General features: G+C 47.9%; 1 long non-coding RNA gene across 5 annotated transcripts in view; it reads left to right on the top strand.

The window, feature by feature from the left end:
• LOC132250391 (uncharacterized) overlaps positions 1 to 20,046 on the top strand; it is a 28,101-nt gene extending 8,055 nt beyond the window's left edge. For 3 of the 5 annotated variants that reach the window (XR_009462092.1, XR_009462095.1, XR_009462093.1), the window contains one exon: positions 60 to 1,346. This is a non-coding gene — a long non-coding RNA (uncharacterized LOC132250391). Of the gene's footprint in view, positions 1 to 59; positions 1,347 to 19,702; positions 19,880 to 19,993 lie in introns of those variants that run through there. The other 2 variants (XR_009462097.1, XR_009462096.1) reach the window with 2 other exon arrangements.
• The last annotated feature ends 5,276 nt before the right edge of the window (positions 20,047 to 25,322 follow it).

Raw genomic sequence — 25,322 nt, 5'->3', positions numbered from 1 at the left:
CAGACCCAAACGATGCCACTTGGACTGATGCAAAGTACCTTTCGGTGATTCTTTTACAGGGAGAATTGTGTTGGGCACGCAACTATTCCGAGCCAAATTTTGATTCCGTGGGAAACAGTAGCTGTTAACATTTTGATACGGGACGAGGAGTGCGGATGAACGGTCATACTACAGAGAGAACGTGGTGCCAAAGTTTTCATGGATGGTATGGGCCAAATAACTGCGCTAGCAGAACTGGTGCAGTATCCTGCACACCAATGAAGTGGTCACATGTCGCCATATTGGAATGTTTAAATTTAGGAGGGCATTGCTATAGACATGGCACCATAAAGTCAGCATCTCCTGACAGTTTGGAAAGGCCGTCTCCTATTGGAGCTCAGTTTACCGAGACTGTTATGAAGGCTCTTTCAGTAATAACCAGGCCCTGCCAGGAACCTACCGGGTGTGCGGGACTAAAGTCTACCATCAGGTACTGCCACAGTGGTCCGGATACTGTTATGTCGCCTGACTAACCCCTCCAGCCTGAGCTAGAAACGTTCTGCCTCCAGGGCATCCCCGAAATGAAATAGAAAGCCCCGAGCAAGCAGATTGAGAACAGCATGTGCTAGCTACCCTTGAAACTTATACAAATCCTTTCACCTTGGGACAATTACTAGGCTGTTCTGTAGCAGGAATAAGTCCACCAATTACCGAGCCGGCGATCTCCTGTTTGGGGAGACATACCGTACGACTACAAGCGGCAGTCGAAATATGGGCGCTAGAAACTGAAACTGCCACAGCCAGTCTGGGAAACGCTATGAAGAGCATAGGCCAACATCAAGATACTTTACGACTACTGCTTATGCAGAACCGATTAGCCCTAGACTATGTTTTAGCATCGGAAGGGGATGCCCGCGCTGCAATAGGCCAATAAGTGTTGCCCTTATGTAAATAGTACCTTTGAATTAGTAGAAAATCAAGTTAATAATGGGATGCTTCATGCTGCAAAAGCTGCTGAAGCAGCCTTTGTTCCCAAAGATTATTCAGTACACTGGTTGGAGTGGTTAGATCCTAGGGGATTATTCCAAGGTCTGCTTGGGAAAATAATATCTGCTTTGTGTATGGTTTATATTTTAGGGTTACGTTTGTATGTGATTGTGCAACTAGTTTTCTACTGCACAAAGTTGTGTGTTAGAAAGGCTGAACACACTATCTCATCTGGGGCCAAAGATACGATTGGAAACATGGTGTTAGAACTGAACAATAATGAAATAGAGCAAGAGAAACTATGGACAGACCTGTGCCAAATATAAATATAGTGATGCTCCTTTGGAAGGAGCAAAGGGGGGAAATGAACGGGAAAACAATATGGTTCCAGTCTGCTATTTTGCTAGTCAGCGAGTCATGTAGCCCGGTCATGACTTTGCTGTTACAGACTGGTTTAAAGTGGCGTGTGTCTCCAGGAACAAGTTGACGACATGCGCAGACCTGTCTGTGTCGTGGCTCAGGTCGATCGGTTATTACTGTTGCTATGCTTATGACGTCACGTTTTCTATAGAACCCACGTACTGCCTGTGTTCAGAATTGGGCCTCATGGCAAAATTCTGGTTTTGTGTATGCCGCTGACCAGGAAGGCTTTCTTTACTAAGCTATGATTTTACACTTCAGTGGCCTTGTTCATTAGAGCCTCTGGCCAATGAACCACGGGACAAAGTGTTCCCCCACAGACCTGTTGTCTGACCCTGATGCAGACCGGCACACTGATTTTATTTGTTCACCCATTCTGTCCCCCTAGTAGTTGGTGTCACCATAACTAGCCCTGGATTCCTTTCCGAATCGGTTGCGTAACCCTAGCACTCAGCGTATCCCTAACCGGACCCAGATTCCGTTGTGAATACCTTCTCCAATCCTAGCATTTGGTGTAAGCCTTACAGGATACGGATTCATTTGTGGACCTGTTTCCTAATTGTAGCACGCAGCGTAACGCTCAGTTGACCTGGATTCATTTGTTGACCTGTGCTGTACCCATAGGTCTCGGCACTGTAGGAGAAGAAAACCCCCGGCCTTAAGCTGTTTGTAAGGAGTGCTTGGTTGAATTCTCAAGAACTACGGAGCAGACTTACGATGTCAATAGGTCAACCCATAATGTCCCCAGGCTTGCACTTTGCCGTGTTGGCAGGTTCCGGGTTCCACCTAGTTGTCTATTCAACTCGTTATGTCTTCTCTCATGTGACCTGCCCTTGAAACCAACATATAAAAGGTTTGCTTTGATTGCATGCCATGGACAGGCCCAGTGCCTCCCTCCTGCAGCTGCTTGTTCGTGAAGGTGTGTGACAACGTTGTGATGAAATAACAGAGTGACGCTTGTTTCTTCCACAGTGTTACCCCTTGCTGGCCTTGGATTAATTTCTGACTCTGTTCCCTCACCCTATCACTTGGCGTCAGTCTAAATGGCTCCGGATTAGTTTGTGCACCTGTGCCCTCACCCTAGCACTCGGCGCAACCCATACTGGGCCTGGATTAATTTCTGAGTCAGAGCCCTGATCCTAGCACTTAGCCTAATCCTAACTGGATCGGCAGTTGTTTCGAGATATGTTCCCTAACCCTAACTGTTCCCCTAACCCTCCCTGGACTGTGATTTATTTCGGGACCCGTTCTGTCCCAGTAGCACTTGGCCTAACTGTAGCTGTTCCAGGAGTCACTTCAGAATCTGGTCCCTAACCCAAGCACTTGGCCTGACCCTAACTGGCCTCGGATTTGTTTCTGAATGCGTCCCGTAACCGTACTGCTCGTCGTAACCCTAACTCGACGTGCATTTGTTTTTGAATATGTTCCCTCCCCGTACCACTCGTCGTAACCGTAACTGGCTCTGGATTTGTTTGTGACTAAGTTCCCTAACCGTAGCACTTGCAGTACCCCTCACTGGACCGGGACTCATCTCTGAAGATGTTCCCTAACCCTAGCCCTCAGCCTCACAGTAACTGGACACAGATTCACTCGTGGACCCGTGCTGTCCCCCTAGCACTTGGCCTAACCCTAACTGGCCCTGGATGCATTTGTGGATCTGTTCCCTAACCCTAGCCCTTGGCGCAAGCCTAACAAACCCTGGAATTGTTTGAGTCTGTTCCCTAACCCTAGCACTCAGCGTCACCCTAAGTAGCCCCTGACTCATTTCTGCATCTGTGCTGTAACCGTAGCATTTGCTGTAACCGTCATTGTACTTGGAGTCATTTCTAAATCTGTTCCCTAACGCTAGCCTTTGGCCTTGACTTGGATTCGTTTGCGGGCCTATTCTGTCCCGCTAGCCCTCGGCCTAACCCTAACTGGCCCTGGACTTATATGTGGACCCGTTCTGTGCCCCTAGCACTTGGCCTAACCCTAACTGCCCCGAATTCATGTCTGAATCTGTGTCCTAATCCCAGCACTTGACGTCATGCTTCCTAGGCCTGACTTCATTTCTGAATCTGTCCCTGGACCCTAGCACTCAGCCTGACCCTACCTGGCCCCGGAGTCATTTGCGGACCTGGTCCCTAACCGTAGCGCTTTCCCTACCCCTAACGGGGCACGGATTCATCTCGGAACACGTTCCCTACCCCTAGCAACTGGTGTAACCGCAATTGGCTCCAAAGTCCTTTCTGAATCTTTTGCCTAACCCTAGCATTTGGTGGAACCCTAGCTCGATCTGGATTCGTTTCTGAATACGTTCCCAAACTGTAACGCTCGGTGTAACCATAGCTGGGCCAGGATTTGTTTTGGAATGCGTTCCCAAAGCGGGGCACTTGTTGTAATGGTACCTGGACTTGGGTTTGTTTCTGACTCTGTTCTCCACCCCTAGCACTTGGCCTAAGCCTCAGTGGCCCGAAAATCATTTTTGAATCTGTCCCCTTCACCCTAGAAAGTGGCCTAACCCTAAGTGGCTGTGAATTCGTTTTGGAATCCGTTCCCTAACCCTACCACTTGGCCTAACTCTAATGGGGTGCAGATTAACTTTTGAATCCATTGCCTAACACTTGGTGTATCTCTAAGTCGGTCTTGATTTGTTTCTGAAATTGTTCACTAACCCTAGCACTTGGCGTAACCGTGACCTGGGCCGGAGCCATTTATAACTCTGATCCCTAACCTTAGCCATCGGCGTAACCCTAACGGGCTCTGGATTCTTTTGCGAAGATGTTGCCGAACCCTAGCACTTGGTCTACCACTAAATGGACTCGGAGTGGCTTCTGGACCCGTTCTGTCCTCCTAGCACTTGGCCTTAGCCTAAGTGGCCCCGGATGTATTGGTGGCTGTGTTCTGTCTCCCTAGCAGTAGGCCTAGCTGTAACTGGCTTTGGATTAATTTCGGAATCTGTTGTCTAGCTGTAGCACTTGGCCTAACCCTAAGTAGCCCCGGAATCATTGTTGGATCTGTTCCCTAACCCTCGGACTTGGCGCAACCCTAACAAGCCCTGGATTCATTTATGCGTTTGTTCCCTAACTCTAGTTCTCGGTGTAACTGTCACTGGCTCTGGAGGTGTGTCTGCGTCTGTTCCCTAACCCTCACATTTGGTGTAACCGAGTGGACTTAAAGGTAACTGTAGCTCTGTAACAAGGCCTGGATTCATTTCTGAATCCGTTCTCTGATTGTCGTACCTGGGCCAACCCGAACCGTCTCTGGATTTTTTTCTGCATCCGTTTCCTAACCCTAGCACTCGGGGTAATGCTAAGTGGACCCGGATTTGTGGTTGAATCTGTTCCCGAACCCTAGGAGTTGGCCTACTGTTATCTGGCACTGAATTTGTTTGTGGACCTGTTTCCTAACCCTAGTACTGTGAGCAACTGTAAGTGCACCCGGCTTCATTCGTTGACATGTATTGTCCCTGCTAGCACCTGGCGTAACTCTACACGGCCCCGCGTTCATTTCTGAATCCGTTCCCTAACCCCTGCACTCGGCGTAAGCGTAACTGGACTTGGATTCGGTTGTGAATCCGTTCCCTAACTCTAGCCCTCGGCGTAACCCTAACTGGCCCTGCATTCATTTGTGAATATGTTCCCTAACGGTAGTCGTCTGCGTAACCGTAACTGGGCCCGGATTTGTTTGCGGACCCGTTCTGTCCCCACTAGCACTCGGCGCAACCCCAACTGGGGCTGGATTAATTTTTTAATCTGTTCTGCAACCCTACCACTTGGCGTAACCCTTACCGGCACCCGATTTTGTTTCTGAATCCATTCCCCAACCCTAGCACTTGGCGTAAGCCCAACTGGACACGGAACCATTTGCGGACCCGTTCCGTAACCGTAGCACACAGCGTAACCCTAAGTGGACCTGGATTCATGGGTGGACTTGCGCTGTCCCCCTAGGACTTGGTGCTGTTGGAGAAGACAACTCCAGGCCTTAATATGTTTGCCAGGAGTGTTTTGTGGAATGTTCCTTAGCCACTGAGCAGACCTATGTTGTCAACAGGTCTACGCGTAATTTTCCTATGTGGGCAGTTTGCCGCATTTGCGGGTTCTCGGTTCCAACTAGTTCTGTGTTCAACTTGCTATATCTTCTGTCATGTGACTTGCAATTGACACATTTAAAAGGTTTGCTTTGATGGTATGTGGGGGACAGGCTCAGTGCTTCCCTCCTGCAGCTGCTTGTAAACAAAGGTCTCTGACGACTTTGTGACTAAAGAGCAGTGACGTTTTTTTTCTCCTGTATTCTTGGTGCTGTGAGGCGTGGATGGCCACGCCTGGCTGTGAGTACTGTGATCCTTGTGGACCCTTCCCCTCTGATTCCCCAGGCACCAAATCAAGGTAAGAGCCCTTTTGAAATCTCTAAAGGGGTTATTGGTGGAGGACTGTCTGTGTGGGTCGGGAAACCAGCTCAAGCTTACGTGTTCTGCACTTGTGAAACAATCTTCACACTGCAGCCTTTGTTTGTATGTAGGAACGTAGCTTAACATTAAAACGGTACTAAAAAAGTCTAGAGTTAGGAATAGAGAAAGCTGGGGAATAGTGTGGATGTTTTCCCTGGTATTGTTGACCAAGACTGGGACTACATATATATTGTTGAGTGCTGTGCCTTAGTGCCAAAGTTCCTTTGAATGAATGAAGATGAGTCGCTGACCAGCTCTTAGACTACGGTTGGGTCTAGCCATCCCAAGGCTGTCTAGAAAGGCAGAGTTGGAAGCAAGGGGGCCCAACTGGAACCTGGTGACCCAGTGGACAGCTTTATCCTTTCCCCATCCATGGAAATTTTCCAGGTAAGTGGTGGTTCAGTGGTGAGCATGTAAGAGAGATCCTGAAGGACCTGTGCCTTGACCTAAAAAATTACTGGCTTGTATAAGACACTGTTTCTAGTAGACCTTTAGTCACCCCGACCCCTGTCCTTCTCCTGAATTTGTTAGCTCCCCTTCAATGGCCAAAACCTTCTGTACCACCGTCATAATCAGATAATGATTATAAACCCGTGGCCAGACCCCCTATCCCACCTGATCCGTTCATTCCTGTGCCGGCAGGGAACTCGGGAAATCATGAGAAGGCATCACCCCGACTGCCTCCCGGGGAGCACCCAAGTCATGAGCCTGTAGATAAATCAAGGCATCCCCCTCCAGGATCACCTTCCCTGAACAGTGATCCAACTCCCATAGTTATTTGTACCCAACAACGAGTACCTGCCTCTAGCCTTCTGGTTCCCCTAAAACCCTCAGGCTCGCAGATGATCCTGAAGTAGTCCTAAGGCGCTTCAAACCATTTGCATGACTTATCGCCCCTCCTGGACAGGTGTCACGCAGCTTCTCAAAAGCCTACGAACCTCAGATGAGAAGATCCAAGTACTACGCCACACTGACCAATTTCTAGCCAATCAGCAGCATCCAAACCACTCCATGCCTAATGGCGTACCTAGGCAAGATCCAAACTATAATGAGAACCAGGAAGAGGGACCGAATGCCATACGTATACCAAAAAGGACTTAAAAAAAAGAAAAGGGGAAGCAGGAGACACAACTGCAGACTGGTCCAAAGTGACAGCTACTGTTCAGGGGCCAGAAGAACACCCTTCAGACTACTTTAAAAGGCTCTGTAAAGTTAGATGTCAGTATGGAAACATGGACCTCGAGACACCTGCCACTTTGCCCGTGTTAAGACTTGTATTCCTAAGTCAGGCTAGCAAAGATATTAGGAAGAAGTTCCAACATGACACTGAGGGTGTTGAGACTAAATCCATGGCAGAAATCTTAGCCATTGCTACTGAAACTGTTAATGGAAGGGAAGTAAAAAGGAAGGATGAAAAACAACAGGTGCCGAAGAACCAGTCTTCTGAGATCAGTAAGCTGCCTGCAGGTTACTTCTCTACACAATTAGATCCCGTGGCAAAGGGGGGAGTAGGCTGCCTTTGCGCAGTGGCAGCAGCTGCACGAATAGTTGAGAGAGCCCAGGAATGAGTCCTCGGATACCCCCTTATCCTAAAGGCTCCACACGCAGTAGCCCTCCTCCTGCCGAAAAATACTCAACATTTTTCTCATAACAGACTGACCATATAGGAAACCACACTTTGAATGGCTACAAACCTGGTCATAGAGAGATGCAATACACTGAATCCGGCTACATTATTATCTGTACCTAGCGACGGGGAACCAGACTCCCACGATTATCTTCAAGTTGCAGCATTTTTAGACAAACCCAGGGCAGATCTCAGTGACTTCCTCTTAGACAACCCTGACTTAACTGTTTTCTGCAAATAGCTCGTCAAAAACAGCCAATGGAGCTAGAAACCCCGGTTATGCAGTAGTAACTCCATTTGAAGTACTTGAAGCTGAACCACTGCCTGAGCAGCTTGGTGTGGTAGTGGACTGTGGCTTCCAACTCGTGCTGTGCCCTGGTCCCTCAACAGGCTGCCTTTGCTTTTTCTCGGAGCGAAATGCCAAAAGGTCTTGCACGTGTACTGTGACACAGGGAAGAGTACAATTGCTTGTTTCTTGAGAGCTATATAGAATGATAGGCAGGATGTGTATTACTGCAAAAGTGTGTCTCAAGGTGTGACCTTCTGAATGTCCTGGAATGGTTTCTCTTTAGTGAGATTAACACTTTTCTTTACTTTCTGTACCTGACCTTTTGTGAGGGAAACTAGTTAAAAAGGATAGGATAGGGCGATTGCCAGACGGAAGGATAGTGCTACATAAAGCAGCCCTTTAACCTTATGTACAACAACTGTACTGAAGCAAGCATTTATGTTGCAAAAAACTTGCTGCTATCACTAATAGACTGTTGTATGCGCCCAGAGCCTACCAGGAAGCAAGAAGAATACAAATATCTAGCAAAATTAATCAGAACCGAACCACACAGAAATTTACATACCGAAAAGTGTCTTCCAAAATTCCCTCTGGACAATTTGAGCACAGGGGGGACCTGTGGTGAGCATGTTTGTTATTACCCTGAATTAGGATAGGTTAACACCAATTTAGATTATTAAGATGTATGAGCTTTGCAGCTGAATACAAGGCATGTCCTGTGGCCTAGCCATGCTGCTGAGCACAAGGCAGAATGATAGCTATGCCTTTGCTTGTGTCAAGTAATCATGTTAACTGTGTTAACCATTTCCTGAGTAAAATGCAGCACGTGGATTGGTGTCTGTGTGCTGTAAACCAGATACAGCAAGGAACAAGTTAACACAAAGAAGCCATTGTTCTAAGAACAGTGGTCGTGACCTTAGGAAGTATCTAGTACTGTGCAAGTGCCTGCTAACCTATCCTACTGTTACTGTTACTTAACTTTTAGCTTTTAGAAAGGGCTAGGTCAGCAACATAGAAATATGCCGTCACGAAGATTTGCGGAGCACCGCCCAAGTGTTGCTTTTGATAACCCTGTAGTCTTGCCTTGCTGTAAAAAGTATAAAAGACCGCGCCACCCTTAAGGGGGGACCATTTTGCCTTTTGCTGGCTTTAGGGTCTTTGCTTGAGCTAATACACAGCTGTCAATTCTTTACCTGCGTTGTCTGGTCCCTATCCCTATTGCAGCTAGACAACGAACTCTAGCGAGTTTTCTCCCACCACAGTTGGTGTTCCAAACCTTCTGATATTAGCATCCATTCAGCGGATGATCTTGTGTTCTGTGGTGCATTCTTTTCCTACAAGTGTTCCTTTGGTTGCTATGCAACTGGCACATGAGTACATCCCACCAAAGGTGCAACAGTTGTGTCTAATGTGATACTGGGTCAATTGCGATTAGTCTTTCAATTGTTGTGCAGGGACCATTGAAAGACACTCTAGCTAAAGGACAATATTCAATGCCTTGCAGGATGCCTAAGTCCAAATGTTCTCACAGTGGCCCATTTTGCAGTTGGTTAGCCAATGCATGTTGACCAATCTTGTCAGTTATACTAGAAGTACAAAATGGGGCAATGTAGAAGAAATCCCCAGGCCTTAATATGGTTTTAAGCAGTGCTTTGTGGAATTTTCCCTAATGACTGAGTAGACCTCTGAGGTTAGTAGGGCAACCCATAAGTGTCCTGTGTTTGCAGGTTTGAGGTTCCAAGTAGTTCTCTGCTCATCCTTCTTACATCGTTTGTCAACTGACATGACATCGAAACATCTAAAAGGTGTGCTTTGATTTTCTGCGGTGATGTTGACTACCTCTGCTGCAGCGGCTTGTGAACAAGGGTGTCTGACAACTTTGGGACTAAATAACAGAGTGATGCTTGTTTTTTTCCACAGCGTTACCCCTACCTGGACCTGGATGGAGTTCTTAATTTGTTCTGTAATCCTAGCACTCGGCCTAACCCTACGTGGGCCTGGATTCATTTCGGACTCTGTGGTGTCACCGTTGGGATACCTCCGTAGTGGACCCGGATTCATTTGTGGACTTGTGCTGTCCCCCTAGAACTTGGTGTAACCCGAAGCGTCTGTGGATTCAGTAGTGGCCGCATTGTGTCCCCCCTAGCACTAGGCCTAACTCTAACTGGCCTGGGATTAATTTTGGCACCTGTGGTGGAACCCAGGAGTGGGTGTTAACCTGAACGGGCCTCAGATTTATTTATAACCCTAACCCTAGCACGTGGTGTAACCCTAACTGGGCCCGGAGTCATTTGTGTCCCCGGTCTGACCTTCTAGCACTTGGCATAAACCCAACTGCACCCGGATTCGTTTGTCGACCCGTTCCCTAACACGAGCACTTGGTGTAACCCTCACTGGGCCGGCATTCGTTTGTGGGCCTGTTCTGTCTGTGTAGCACTTGGCCTACCCCTAACGGAGCCTGGAATCATTTCTGAATCTGTTCCCCGAAGATAGCAGTTGGTGTAATGCTAAGTGGGTTGCATTCATTAGTGATCCTGTGTCCGAAGGCAAGCACTTTGTGTAACCGTCCGTGAGGCTGGATTCATTTGTGGACCCTTGCTGTCCACCTAGCACTTAGTGCAACCCTAAGTGGCTCTGGATTGGTATCTGAATCTGTTCTCTAACCATAGACCTCGCCCTCACTGTAACTGGCCCCAGATTCACTGGTGCACCTGGTCTGTCTGCTTAGCATGTGGCGCAACCCTAAGTGGCCCTGGATGCATTTCTGAACCTGTTCCCTAACCCTAGCACTTGGTGTAACCCTAACTGGAGTTGGATACAGTTTTGGACCGGGTCTGTCCCCCTAGCACTCGGCCTAAACCTAATTGGGCCCAGATTTGTTTGTGGACCCGTTTCCTAACCGTAGCACTCGGTGTAACCCTAACTGGCCCTGGATTCATTTGTGGACCTGTTCTGTCTCCCTAGCACTCGGTGCAACGGTAAGTGAGCCTGTACTCATTCTGGAATCTGTTCTAACACCGTAGCAGTGGATGTAACGCCTGGATGTAACTGTGCCTGGATTTGTTTCCGAATCTGTTTTCTAACCCAAGCAGTCAGTGTAACCGTACGTGGACCCCGATTCATATGTGGACCCCTGCTGTCTACCTAGCGTTTGGTGCAACCCTAACTGGCCCTGGATTTATTTGTGCATCTGGTCCCTCACCCTAGCAGTTGGCGTAACCGTAAGTGGCTCTGGAAGGACTGGTGCACCTGTGCTGTCTGCCTAGCACTTTGTGGAACCGTAGGTGGCCCTGGATGCATTTGTGACTGTGTCCCCTATGCTTTGCACTTGGTGTAACTGTAACTGGGCTTGCAAACCTTTGTGGACCCATTCGGTCCCCCTAGCACTTGGCGCAATCCTAACTGGGCCTGCATTTCTTTCTGAATCTGTTCCCTAACCCTGGGTAAGCTTCTGAATACGTTCCTTAACCCTAGAATTTGGTGGAACCCTACCTGTATCCAGATTCATTAATGAATCTGGTCCCTGACCCTAGCACTTGGCCTAACTGTAACTGGGCCTGGATTCATTTCTGAATATGTTCCCTAATGCGAGCAGTTGGCGTAATCCTAAATGGGCCGGGATTTGTTTATGGACCTGTTCCCTAACCCTAGCACTCGCCATAAGCCTAACTGGCCCTGGATTCATTTTGGGATCTGTTCCCTAGCCCTAGCATGTGGTGAAACCCTAACTGGACTCGGATACATGTGTGGACCCGGTCGGTGCCCCTAGTACCGGCCATAACTCTAACTGGGCCCAGAATAATTTCGGAATCTGTTCCCTAACCCTAGATTTTGGTGCAACTCTAACCGTATGTCAGTTCATTCCCGCCAAATGTGTTCCCTGACTGTAGCACTCGGCGTTACCCTAACTGGACCCGGATTTGTTTGTGGACCTGTTCTCTAACCGTAGCACTCGGTGTAACTGTAAGCAGACCTGGATTCATTTGTGGACCTGGTCTGTGTGCCTAACACTTGCCCTAACCGTAACTGAGCCTGGATTCATTTCTGAATCTGTTCCCCCACCCTAGCAGTTGGTGTAAAGCTAAGTGGGTCTGGATTCATTTCTAATTCTGCTTTGCAACCCTAGCACTTGGTGTAACCCGAACTGCACCTGGATTTGTTTGTGGACCCGTTCTGTGACCCTAGCACTTGGTGTTATCCTACCTGGCCCTGGATTCATTTGTGGACCTGTTCTGTGTGCCTAGCACTTGGCCTAACCCTAAGTGAGGCAGGAGTAAGTGTTGGGTCTCTTCCCCCACCCTAGCAGTTGGTGTAATGCTACCTTGGCATGGATTCATTTGTGATTTTGTGTCCTAACCAAACCACTTGGTGTAACTGTATGTGGAGCTTGATTTATTAGTGGACCCTTGCTGTCCACCTAGCAGTTGGTGTAACTGTATTTGGCCCAGGATGCATTTGTCGATTTGGTCGGTCAACCTAGCACTTAGCGCAACCCTAAGTGGCCCTGGATTTGTGTCTGAATCTGTTCCCTAACCTTAGCACTTGGCCTAAGTGTAAGTGGCCGCGGATTGACGGGCGCACCTCTGATGTCTGACTAGCACGTGGAGTAAACTTAAGCGGCCCGGCATGCATTTCTGCGTCTGTTCCCCACCCCTAGCACTCGGTGTAACCGCAAGCGGAGCTGGATACATTTGTGGACCCGTTCTGTCTCCGTAGCACTTGGCTTAACCATAACTGGGCCCGGACGCATTGCTGAAAACGTTCCCTAATCCTAGCAGACAGTGCAACCGTAACTATATGTGGATTCATTTTGTAATCTGTTCCCTAACCCCGGCACTCTAACTGGGCCCGGATTCGTCTGTGGACCTGTTCCCTAACGCTAGCATTCGTAGTAAGCTTACCTGGCCTTGGAATCATTTGTGGACCTCTTGTGTCTGCCTAGCACTTGGCCTAACCCTAACTATGCCTGCATTCATTTCTGATTTTTTTGGTAAGCAAAGCACTTGGTGTAAGCCCAAGTGGCCCCGGATTCATTTGTGAATCAGGTGCCTCACGATAGCACTTAGCCCAATCCTAAGTGGCCTTGGGTTCATGGGTGCACCTGTTCTGTCTGCTTAGCATTCGGTGTCACCCAAAGTGGCCCTGGAGGCATTTCTGAATGTGTTCCATAACCTTAGCACTCGGTGTAACTATAACTGGACTTGGATACATTAGTGGACCAGTTCTGTTCCCCTAGCATGTGGGCCAAGTCTAACGGCCTGGATTCGTTTCTGAATCTGTTTCCTAACCGTAGCACTTGACCTAACGCTAACTGGGCCCCGATGACTTTCTGAATAATTTCTGTAACCCTAGAATTGGTTGTAATCATACCTGTATTTGGATTCATTTATGAATCTGTTCCTGAACCTTCGCACTCGGCCTAACCCTAATTGGCCCTGGATTTGTTTTGGTAGCCTTTCTGTCAATCTAGCACTCAGTGCAGCCCTCACTGGCCCTGGACTCATTTCTGAATGTGTTTTGTAACCCTACCAATGGGTGTAGCCATAACTGGACTTGGATACATTTGTGGACCTGTTCTGTCCCCCTAGCACTTGCCCTACGCCTAACTGGGCCTTGATTTGTTTGTGGACCCATTATGTAACGGTTCCACTTGGCATAACCCTCTGTGGGCCTGGATTCGGTTGTGGACCCACTCCCTAACCCTAGTACTTGGTCTAAGCCAGACTGGGCCTGGATTGGCTTGTGGACGCATTTCATAACCCTAGCACTTGGTCTAACCCTAACTGGGCCTGGACTGAGTTTGTAATATGTCCCCTAACCCTAAAATTTGGCGCAACTGTAACTGTATTTGGATTTGTTTCTGAACCCGTTGCCCTAACTTCAGCACTTGGCCTAACCTGAACTGGACCCAGATGTGTCTGTTGACAGGTTCGGTAACCCTAGCAACTGGCGTCACCGTAAATGGCCCAGGATTCATTTGTGGGCCTGTTCTGTCTGCGTAGCATTCGGCCTAAATCTAACTGAGCCTGGATTAATTTATGAATCTCTTTCCCCACTGTAGCAGTCGGTGTCAACGTACCTGGGTGTGGAATCATTTTTGAATGCGTTTCCTAACCCAAGCAGTTGGTGTAAGGCTGTGTGGTGCTGGAATTGATTTGTGGACCCTTGCTGTTCACCTAGCACTTGGCCTTACGATAAGTGGGCTTGGATTCATTGGTCTACCTGTTCCGGCCGCCTAGCACTCGGTCTAACCCTACATGGGGCCAGATTCATTTATGAGTCTGTTCCGCAACCCTAGCACTCGGGCTAAGCTTACCTGGGTTTGGATTCTTTTATGGCTTTGTTGTCTCTGCGTAGCACTGGGCGCAGCCCTACCTGGGCCTGGATTCATTTCTTAATATGTTCCCTAACTGTAGCAGTTGGTGTAACCCTAATTGGATGTGGATGCCAGTCTGAATCTGTTCCTTAAGTCTTGTACTTGGCCTAACCCTAAGTGGTCTTGGAGTCCTTTGTGGAGCTGTTTGCTAGCTGTAGCATTTGGTCTAACTGTAAGTGGGTCTGGATCCTTTATCGAATCCATTCCATAAGGGCATCGCTTGGTGTAATAGTAACTGGGTCTGGCTTCATTTGTAGAATTGTGGTGTCGGCCTAGCGCTCGGTGTCACTCTAAGTAGGCTTGGATTCAGGTCTGAATTTGTTCCCTAATCTTGGTACTTGTTGTTCCTCCTTACTGGACCCGGGTGTATTTGAGGCCCTGTTTTGTTCCCCCAGCACTCGGCATAATTGCAACTGGCCCTGGAATCATTTCTAAATCAGTTCCCTAACCGTGGCACTTGGTGGAACTGTAAGTGGTTGTGGAGTTGGTTGTGGACCTGTTCTGTTCCATAGCACTTGGTGTCACCCTTAAGTGGACCTGGAGTCATTTCTGAGTCACATGTAGCAAGACCTATGGTTTGTTAAAAGTAATATTTCTGGAAAGCAAATATGCGTTCCCTCCCCTTTTGCAACCATGTCTGACCTAGACAGAGATAGATATACTTTTAGCTATAGGGCATACAGAGGTACCACTTTTTGCTAGCAACTTGGATATTGAACGGGAGACAGTTATAGGTTGTCCATTAGTGGTGTATTAATGGACAAGCTTATACAGCAATAGAAATTAGTAAGCATAAAGGAGAAATGTTTTCTGACATGTAATAATTTTACCATACAAATATGAAACATTTTTCCCTGGGTTTGGCCTGTGTTGGTAAGTGAAGTGAACCCCTGTTTTGCTTGCACTGTATATTTTTGGGAGATGTGATGGGGAGAGAGACAATGCTAGAATGAGGCTTGACATATGAGTCTGTGTACCTGTGCCAGGTAACTTGGGTCCCTGATGAATCAGAACGGTTGATTAACATTCAATGGTAGCAGGTGTGTGCAGAATGGCCTGTCATGACTGGGTCCTGACCTTGCATGGATTCACCCAGGAACCACTGATGTCACCCAGCAGGAGAGAGAAGACCTGCATTTGAAAAATTAAAGTCTGTGCAGGAGGAGAAACGGTACACTTGTATGCTGTCAGTACAGAAACGCGAGCAGCAGCCGGTTCCTTCACCAGCGGCCCTGCCGGGTTTTGCAGCGGCTCCGCAGCCGGTTCCCTCCCCCGCTCTCCTACCGGCTCGCGTCGGCTCCGGCTCCGCAGCTGGTGTTCTCGTAGCGGCGGCTGTCGCCGCTCCCGGCGTTGCTGCAGCTTTCTCTGGGCGAGGTGGAGAAACCCCGTGCGTGCCCGCCGGGGACCTCGGGCTTCCCCGCGGGCTCCGTCTTCTCCTGCAGCCTCCCGGCGCTGCTTCCGGGGCCGCACTTTATTCCCGCGGGGAGGCGTTTCTCGCGGCCGTCAGCCGCTCTCAGCTGGATGTGAGCGTGGCTGACAAAAGGCACGGGGGATTTCCCGGCGTGCGCGTTTCTGCGGTCCGTGGCTCCTGCAAGGGGTAAGTAAGTGCTTCCTTTTTCGTTGCTTTTGCGCTGGGGGTTTCCTATAGCCCCGATGTCCCTGGGACCGACAGGGACTGAGGAGACGAGCTTCATGTCATGTATCCTGTTGAGAGGCTGTGGTTACAACCGTGTTTGGACAGCAGCGAAGTGAAGGAGAGATATAGTGGCAACTGAGTATCAAGTTACAGCCTGGGACAGTTAGGAAGAGAGTTTGCCTGCAGACTGATTCTCTGTTAGAGGACCTGAGGGCTTGCATCAAGGTGGCTCTAATGCTCTGTGCCACCGTGTATGTGTTTGCCTTGCAGTAGTTTGGCAGTGTTGTACTATCTCCTGTGTTTAATACCACCACTGTGATTTGCCATCCTGAGTGGGGTCAGGTTTGATGGTATTACAAGTGTTCCCTGTAATAATTCTAAGCATCATTCTGTCTCTCTCTGTAGTGCAGCTGGCACCCCTGTCAAGTAGGGTTGTAATATCGTATGGCTTTGTACTGCCTTTGTCTTGTCATTATTTGTTGCTTTGCTCAGTTTGGCCTTTGCTGCTGTTCCCTTTCATTGCGTTTGGGTGCTGTCCCGTGACTTTGTGGGGTGCATTTGTATGTTTCGAGCTTCTCCCTGCTGCCTGTTTGCAGCTGCTGTGGTTAGGGTTGTGGTGGTGGGAATGTTTCCAATTTGGAGCACCTAATGTTGCCAAGTGAAACTTTGGTAGCTGCTGCAGAGCCAGGCTGTGTCTTCTCCGAACCCAGAGGGCCTGGGTAAGAGACAGATTTTCCCTTAGTCCCAGTGTCCATGTCAAGCAGGTTCCTTTCGAGTTGTGCTGCAGCTCTGGTCGGAGTTGTGTGTTCTGTGCTGGGGTGCGTTTCGGTTCTGTAGGCTTTGGACATTGGCTTTCAAGTACTTGAGGTCACTTTAAGCTGTCATTACTGCTTAGCCCCAGTTGTTTAGACTAGGGATGTCTATTGTAGCAGTTCTATTCTGCCTGATAGTGAGTGTAAGGTGTTGCACTTGTACTGTGTTAACTTTGGCTTTTCAAGGTGTCCCATGTATAGGAGGCACATACCTGTCATGATACTGACCTGAGATATATACCACTGATGTACAGATAGGAAGAGACATACATGGAGATCAGTTGCTTTAGAGTCCAGGGCCCAGACACACTTAATCGGCATTGTAACACAAGTGCGTAGGTGTCGGGCGAATGCGAAGGAGTAACCTGTGTGTCAGCTGTTAATAGTTGTTCGTAGTGGGAGTTGAACTTGTAATGTTAAATGTGTTGTGGGTCCTAACCCTGTGGGGAGAGAACTCCCTGGGGTTCATTGTCTCGCTGCATAGGAACTAGAGAACACACGTAAAGTTTGCTGGAGTTTATTTGCTTGAGCAATGACCACTAAGCCTGGCAAGTTGCAAAATGTCCACCCTGAAAGGGTGGGGCGGTCTTTTCGACTGTTTACAACAAGGCAACGCTACAGGGTTAACAGAAGCCATACTTGGGCAGTGCTTCACACATCGTCATAAGAGCATAGTTCTATTAAGCTGAACTAGGACTTTTAAAAAGCTAACAGTTCAGCAAGAGTAACATTACAATAGCCTAGCAAGACCTTGCAGCGGTAGATACTTCTTAAGGACACGATCACTGTACTTAGAACAATGGCTTTGTTTGTCTTATCCTGTTCCTTGTTGTAGCTTATGTTACAGCACACAGACACAGATCCACTTGCTGCATTTAACTCAGAAACTGGGTAACATAGTTAAAAGGATTACTTGACGCAAGTGAAGGCTTAGCTATCTTTCTGCCTTGTGGTCAGTGGCATTGCTAGGCCGCAGGTCATGCCTTGCATTGAGCTGCAAAGCTCATACTTCTTAATAATCAAAATCATTGTTAACCTAACAGTATGCTATCAGAAAACTATTCTGTTTCAGTCCAATAACAAACATGCTCACTACAAACCCTAGCATTTGGTGTAAGCCTAAGTGGGTATGGATTCATTTGTGGACTTGTTCCCTCATTGTAGCACCAGCGTAATGCTAAGTTGACCTGGACTAATTTGTGGGCCTGTGCTGTACCCATAGGTCTTTGTATAGGAGGAGAAGAAAACGCCTGGCCTTAATATGTTTGTAAGGAGTGCTTCGTTGAATTTCCAATACCTACTGAGCTCACCTACGATGTTAGTAGGTCAACCCATAAATTTCCCAGGTGTGCACTTTGCGGTGTGTGCAGGTGCTAGGTAGCAACTAGTTGTCTATTGTACTTGTTATCTCTTTTGTCATGTGACCGGCAATTGAAACCAACATATAAAAGGTTTGCTTTAATTGCGTGCCGTGGACAGGCCCAGTGCCTCCCTCCTGCAGCTGGTTGTACACAAAGGTGCCTGACCATGTTGTGATTAAATCACAGAGCGATGCTTCTTTCTTCCGCGGCATTACCACTTGTTGGACTTGGATTCATTTCCGATTCTGTTCCCTCACCCTACCACTTGGCATCAGTCTAAGTGGTCCCGGATTAGTTTGTGCACCTGTTCCCTCACCCTAGCACTCGGCGTAACCGATGCTGGGCCCGGATTCATTTCTGACTCCGATCCCTAATCCTAGCACTTGGACTCACCCTAACTAAGTGGGTTGGCATTTGTTTCAAAATCTGTTTCCTAACCCTAACCCTTGTCCTAGCCATCACGGGACTTTGATTCATTTGTGGACCCGTTCTGTCCCAGTAGCACTCGGCCTAACCGTCCCTGGCCCTGGATTCCTTCCTGAATCTATTCCCTAACCCTACCAGTCGGAGTAACCCTAACTGTCCCCGGATTCTTTTTTGAATCCGTTCTCCAATCCTAGCACTTGGCGTAACCCTAAGTGGAGTTTGATTCCTTTTTGAATATGTTTCCTAATCCTAGCAACTGCTGTACCCCTAACGGGACCCAGATTTGTTTGTGGACCCGTTTTGTCCCCACTACCACTCGGCGTAACCCTCACTGGGGCTGGATTCATTTCTGAATGTGTTCCATAACTGTAGCGCTTGGCGTAAGCTTAACGGGGCCTGGATTCAGCTTGGAGTGCATTCCCTAAGCTTGGCACTCCAAATCACAATAAGTGGACTCAGATTCGTTTTGGAATCCGTCCCCTAACGCTAGCAGTTTGCCTAACCCTAACCGACCCTGGATTTGTTGTTGAATCTGTTCGCTAACCGTACCAGTTGTCGTAACCCTAACTCGATCTGGATGTGTTTCTGAATACCTTCCCTACCTGTACCACTTGCTGTAACTATAACTGGGCCTGGATTTGTTGGCGGTTATGTTCCCTAACCCTAGCACTTGGTGTAACCGTCGCTGGAGCGGGATTCTTTTCTGAATATGTTTCCTAAGCATAGCCCTTGTAGTAAGCCTTGCTGGACTGGGATTAATTTCAGATTATGTTCCCTAACCCTAGTCCTTGGCCTAACAGTTAATGGACTCAGCTTCACTTGTGGACCCGTTCTGTCTCTGTAGCATTTGGCCTAACCTTAACTGGTGCTGGATTCATTTGTGGACCTGTTCCCTAACTGTAGCACTTGGTGCAAGCCTAACAAACCCTGTATTTGTTTATGAGTCCGTTCCCTAACCCTAGCAGTCAGCGTAAGGCTAACTAGCCCCTGATTCTTTTCTGCATCTGTGTTGTACCCGTCGGATTTAGTGTAACCTTAAGCGTACTTGGATTCATTTATCAATCTGTTCCCTAACCCTGGCCCTTGGCGTTTCCTTGGATTCTGAAATCTCTACAGGGGTTATTGGTGGAGGATTGTCTGTGTGCGGCTCAGGAAACCAGCTCAAGCTCACGTGTCCCGAACGTCTGAAATAATCCGTAGGCTGCTTGCCTTGTTTGTATGTATGAAAATGGTTTAAAATTACAGGGGTAACAAGACAGTCTACAGTAAAGCATATAGAAAGCTGGGGAATAGTGTGGGTGTTTTGTCTGGTATTGCTGATGAAGGCTGGGACTGAATATTTTTGAGCGTTGTGTTTTAGTGCCAACGTTCCTGTTTGTGAAAGAATAATGAGTCGCTGACCTGGTCTGAGATGAAGGTTGGATCTAGCCGCGCCACGGCTGTCTAGAAAGGCAGAGTTGGAAGCAAGGGGGCCCAGCTGGAACCTTGTGACCCAGTGGACAGCTTGATCCTCTCCGCATCCATGGTAATTGTGCAGGTAAGTGGCGGTGTGGGTTCCAAACCTACTGAGATTAACAGCCATTTAGCTGATGATCTTGTGTCACAGTATTGTCAAGCATTACTAAAATGTGTCAGGTGTGTTCATTTTTAGGTGCGAGAAGATTTACGTTCCCCACCAGATGTTTCCTGTCAATGTCATAGCAGGTGATTGGATTTATGTAAAGGTCCATCACTGGAAAAACGTGCTTCAACTGACATGGAATGGACTGTTGCAGGTGCTCTGGACCAGTAACACTGCCGTTTGTTGCCAAGGTCTCTAGACATGGACGTGCACTGGAAAAAGGTATCACCTCTATTGGACCCTGAAACAGTTGCATTGTTACCTGGGCTAAGACCTTTCCCTGAGGCCAAGGACAAAGAGCATCAAGATCTTAGTATGGAAAATGAGGAGTATCAGGGTGCAAGTGCTAGTAAGCTCTCCCCTGAACCCAGCACTGCAGCCTGGCCAGATTTACCAGTTGGCGATCGAAGATATTATCTCTTAGCCCAACGAATAATCTCCAGACTTTATACGTGTATATCCCAGATGGTTGCAGCGCTATTGAGCATGTGGCTGAAAGTATAGAGAAAGAAGTTGCTAAAGTTTATGAAACTGATGAATGGAGTGTGTGCAGCTGTTTTGTCACATTTGGGGCCAAAGGATTTTGTAGTGCAATCATGGTCCTCGAGTTTATTCTCTTTCTACAACTGTTCCTCTTTATTGCTATGGAATTGGTACCTTAGTAGATCCCAACAAAGGTGCAAAAATTCTGTCTAATGTGATACTGGGTCAATTGCAAGTAGTCTGTCAATTGTTGTCAAGGGAGCATTGACAGATACTGTAGCTAAGAACAAGTGTGACTGTGCCTCGCAGGATGCATAAATCATAATGTTCTGATATGGGTTCATTTTGCAGTTTGTCAGCCAAGACAAGGTTACAAATTGTATCAGTTGTTTTATAAGTACAGAAACGGGGCAATGTAGAAGAAAAGCCCAGCCCTTAATATGGTTCAAAGAAGTGCTGTGTGGAATTTTCCAGAGCAACGGAGCAGATCTATGGCGTTAGTAGGTAACCCCATAATTTTCCTGTGTTTCCCGGTTCTAGGTGCGAGCTAGTTATCTGGTCACCTTTACTGTGTCGTCTGTCAAGTGACATGACATTTAAACATCTAAAAGGTTTGCATTGATTTTCTGTGGTGGGACTGTTCATTGCCTCCCTGCTGCAGCTGCTTGTGAACAAAGGTGTCTGGCAAATCTGAGACTAAATAACAGAGTGATGCTTGTGTCTTTCACAGTGTTACTCCTCCCTGGACACGGATTCATTGCTGAATTTGTTCGGTAATCCTAGCAGTGGGCCTAATCCTAAGGGGGTCTCGTAAGTGGACCCGGATTCATTTGTGGACTTGTGCTGCCCCCCTAGAACTTGGTGTAACCTGAAGTGTCTGTGGATTCAGAAGCGTCCCCATTGTGTCCCCCTAGCACTCGGCCTAACCCTAGCTGGGCCGGGATTCATTTCTGCACCTGTGGTGTAACCCAGGAGGTGGTGTTAACCTGAATGGGCCTCAGTTTCATGTCAGAATCTGTGCCCTAGCCCTAGCACGTGGTGCGACTCTAACTGGCCCCGGAATCTTTTGTGGACCTGTTCTGATTCTTGAGTACTTGGCAGAAACCTAAGTGGACCCAGGTTCGTTTGTCAACCCGCTCTCTAACGCGAGCACTTGGTGTAACCCTCGGTGGCCCGGCATTCATTTGTGGGCCTGTTCTGTCTGTGTAGCACTTGGCCTACTCCTAACGGAGCCTGGAATCATTTCTGATTCTGTTCTCCCACCGTAGCTGTTGGTGTAATGCTAAGTGGCGTGGATTCATTTGTGAAGCTGTGTCCTAAGCCAAGCACTTGGTGTCTCCATATCTGGAGGTGGAGTCATTTGTGGACCCTTGCTTTCCACCTAGCATTTGGTGTAACCCTAAGTGGCCCTGGATTGCTTTGTGAATCGGGTCCCTCCCCCTGGCAGTTTGTGGAACCCTAAGTGGCTGTGGATTTGTTTCTGAATCTGTTCTCTAACCTTAGCACTTGGCGTAACTGTAACTGGTCCCGGATTCATTGGTGCACCTGTTCTGTCTGGTTAGCATGTGGTGCCACCGTAAGTGGCCCTGGATGTATTTTTGAATCTGTTTCCTAACCTTAGCACTCGGTGTAACCCTAACTGGAGTTGGATACATTGTTGGACCTGTTGTGTCCCCCTTGGACTCAGCCTAAGCCTAACTGGGGCCGGATTCGTCTGTGGACCGGTTTCCTAACCGTAGCACTCGGTGTAACCCTAACTGTCCCTGGATTTATTAGTGGAGCTGTTCTGTCTCCCTAGCACTTGGTGTTACGGTAAGTGAGCCTGGAGTCATTGTGAAATCTGCTATACCACCCTAGCAGTTGATGAAATGCTAATTGCGCCTGGATTTATTTCTGAATCTGTGTCCTAAACCAAGTACTTGGTGTAACTGTATCTGGAGCTGGATTCATGTGTGAACCCTTGCTGTCCACCTAGCAGTTGGTGTAACACTACCCGGCGCTGGATTCATTTGTGCATCCAGTCCTTACCATAGCAGTTGGTGTGATGATAAGTGGCCCTGGATGCTTTTCTGAATGTGTTCCCTAACTTTAGCACTTGGTGTTACTGTAAGTGGCCTTGGATATATTTGTGGGCTCGTTCTGTTTCACTAGCATTTGGAGTAACTGTAATTGGGCCTGTATTTATTTTTGAATCTGTTCTGTAAATGTAGCACTTGGTAAAATTCGAACTGGGCATGGATTCATTTGTGGAGCTGGTCACTAACCCTAGCACTTGGCCTAACCCTAACTGGGCCCGGATATATTGCTGTATATGTTCCTTAAGCCTAGATTTTGGTGTAACGGTACCTGTATCTGGATTCATTTATGAATCTGTTTCCTAACCCTAGCACTTGGCCGAAAGGGAAGTGGGCCTGGATTCATTTTTGAATACGTTCCCTAACTGTAGGTTTGGGTGTAACCCTAGCAGTACCCGGATTCATTTATGAATCGGATCCCTAACCCTGTCAGTCGGCATAACCCTAATTGTGCGGGAATTTTTTCTGCACCCGTTTCCTAACCCTAGCACTCAGTGTAATCCTAATTGGCTCTGGATTCATTTCTGAATCTGTTCCCTAACCCTAGCATTTGATGTAACCCTAACTGGACTTGTATACATGTGTGGACCCGTTCTGTCCCCCTAGCAGTTGGCATAACGGTATCTGGTCTCGGATTAATTTTTGATTTGGTTCCCTAACCCTACAATTGGGTGTAATGCTAAGTTTACTGTGATTCACATTTCTCATTTTGTTTCGTAACTCTAGCACTTGGCGTAGCCCTAAGCGGACCCTGATTCGTTTGTGGACCCGTTCCGTAACGCTAGCACTCGGTGTCACCCTACGTGGCCCTGGATTTATTTGTGGACCTGTTGTGTGTGCTTAGCACTTGGCGTAACCCTAAGTGAGGCTGGATTACTTGTTGAATGTGTTTCGCCACCCTAGGAGTTGGTGTCATGCTACCTGGGCCTGGATTCATTTGTGAAGCTGTGTTCTAACCCAGACACTCGGTGTAAATGTATGTGGAGCTGGAGTCATTTTTGGATCCTTGATGTCCACCTAGCAGTTGGTGGAACAGTATTTGGCCCCGGATTCATTTGTGAATTCGATGTGTTACCCTAGCACTTAGCACAACCCTTAGAGGCCCTGGGTTTGTTACTGAATGTGTTCTGCAACGTTAGCACTCGGCCGAAGCGTAATTGGCTGCGGATTAATTGGTGTACCAGTTCTGTCTGGTTAGTATGTGGGGTAACCCTAAGTGGCCTTGGATGTGTTTCTGAATCTGTTCCCTAACCCTAGCACTTGGTGTACTTGTAACTGGACTTGGGTACATTTGTGGATCTGTTCTGTGCCCCTCGCACTGGGGTGAACCCCAACTGGGCCCGGACTCATTTCTGAATATGTTCCTAACCCTAGCAGTCAGTGTAACTTTTAGTACACGTGGATTCCTTTGTGAATCTGTTCCCTAACCGTAGCGCTCGGACTAAGTCTAAGTCGGTCCAAATTTGTCTGTGGACCCGTTCCCTAAGCCTAGCACTAGGTTTAAAGCTAAAAGGCTGTGGATTGATGCGTGGTTATCTTGTGTCTCGGTAGCTCGTGGCCTCACCCTAACTATACCTGCATGGATTCCTGAATGTATGCCAAGGACCGGGTGTAAGGCTGCATAGACCTGGATTCATTTGTGGACCCCTGGTGTCTACCTAGCATTTGTTGTAACCCTAAGCAGCCCCGGATTTATTTGTGAATCTGCTACCTCCCCCTAGCACTTGGCGTAATCCTAAGTGGCCTTGTATGCATTTCTGAATGTTTTTGCTAACCTTAGTTCTTGGTGTAACTGTAGGTGCACTTGGAGACATTTGTGGATCTGTTCTGTTCCCCTAGCATTTGGGCGAGCTATAACTGGCCTTGGATTCATGTCTGAATCTGTTGCCTAAGCCTAGCATTTGGCCTAATCCGAAGTGAGCCTGGAGTAATTTATGAATAAGTTCTATCCCCGTCGAATGCATCGTAACACTACGTGTATCTGTATTGCGTTATGAATCCGTTCCTTCACCGTAGCAGTTGGTCTAACTCTAATTCGGCCTGAATTTGTTTATGCAACTGTTCCGTAACCCTGGCGCTTGGTGTCTGGTTAACTGCCCCTGAATTGCTTTTTGAATCAGTTCTGTAACCCTAGCAGTTGGTGTAAGCATACCTGGACTTGGATACATTTGTGGACGTGTTCTGTCCCCCTAGCATTTGGCCAAACCCTAACTGGGCCTGGATTTGTTTGTGGACCCATGGTCTAACTCTAGCACTTGGCCAAACTGTAAGTGGGCCTGGATTGAGTTTTGAATACGTTCCCTAACCCTAGAGTTTGGCGGAACCGTAACTGTATTTGGAGTCATGTCTTAATCTGTTTGCTAACTGTAGTAGTTGGGCTAACCGTCCCTGGATCCTGATGTGTTTGTGGATCGTTTGTGTAACTCTTGCAATCAGTATAACAGTAAGTGGCCCTGGATGCATTTGTGGGCCTGTTCGGTCTGCGTAGCTCTTGGCCTAAATCTAGCTGAGGCTGGATTCATTTGTGAATGTTTCGCCACCGTAGCTGTTTCTGTAAAGCTAAGTGGGTGTGGAATCATTGATGAATCTGTTTGCTAACCCAAGCAGTTGGTGTCATCCTGTGGGGAGCTGGAATTGATTTGCGGACCCTTGCTGTCCACCTAGCACTTGGCCTTATCGTAATTGGCCTTGAATTCATTGGCCCACCTGTTCTGTGTGCCTAGCACTTGGTGTGAGACTAACTGGGGTCGGATTCATCTCGGAGTCTGTTTCATAACCCTAGCACTCGGTCTAAGCGTAAT

The sequence above is a fragment of the Alligator mississippiensis genome, chromosome 1 (genome assembly GCF_030867095.1).
Source record: "Alligator mississippiensis isolate rAllMis1 chromosome 1, rAllMis1, whole genome shotgun sequence".
Classification (NCBI taxonomy): Eukaryota; Metazoa; Chordata; order Crocodylia; family Alligatoridae; genus Alligator; species Alligator mississippiensis.
This window is presented reverse-complemented; position numbering and strand designations above follow the sequence as displayed.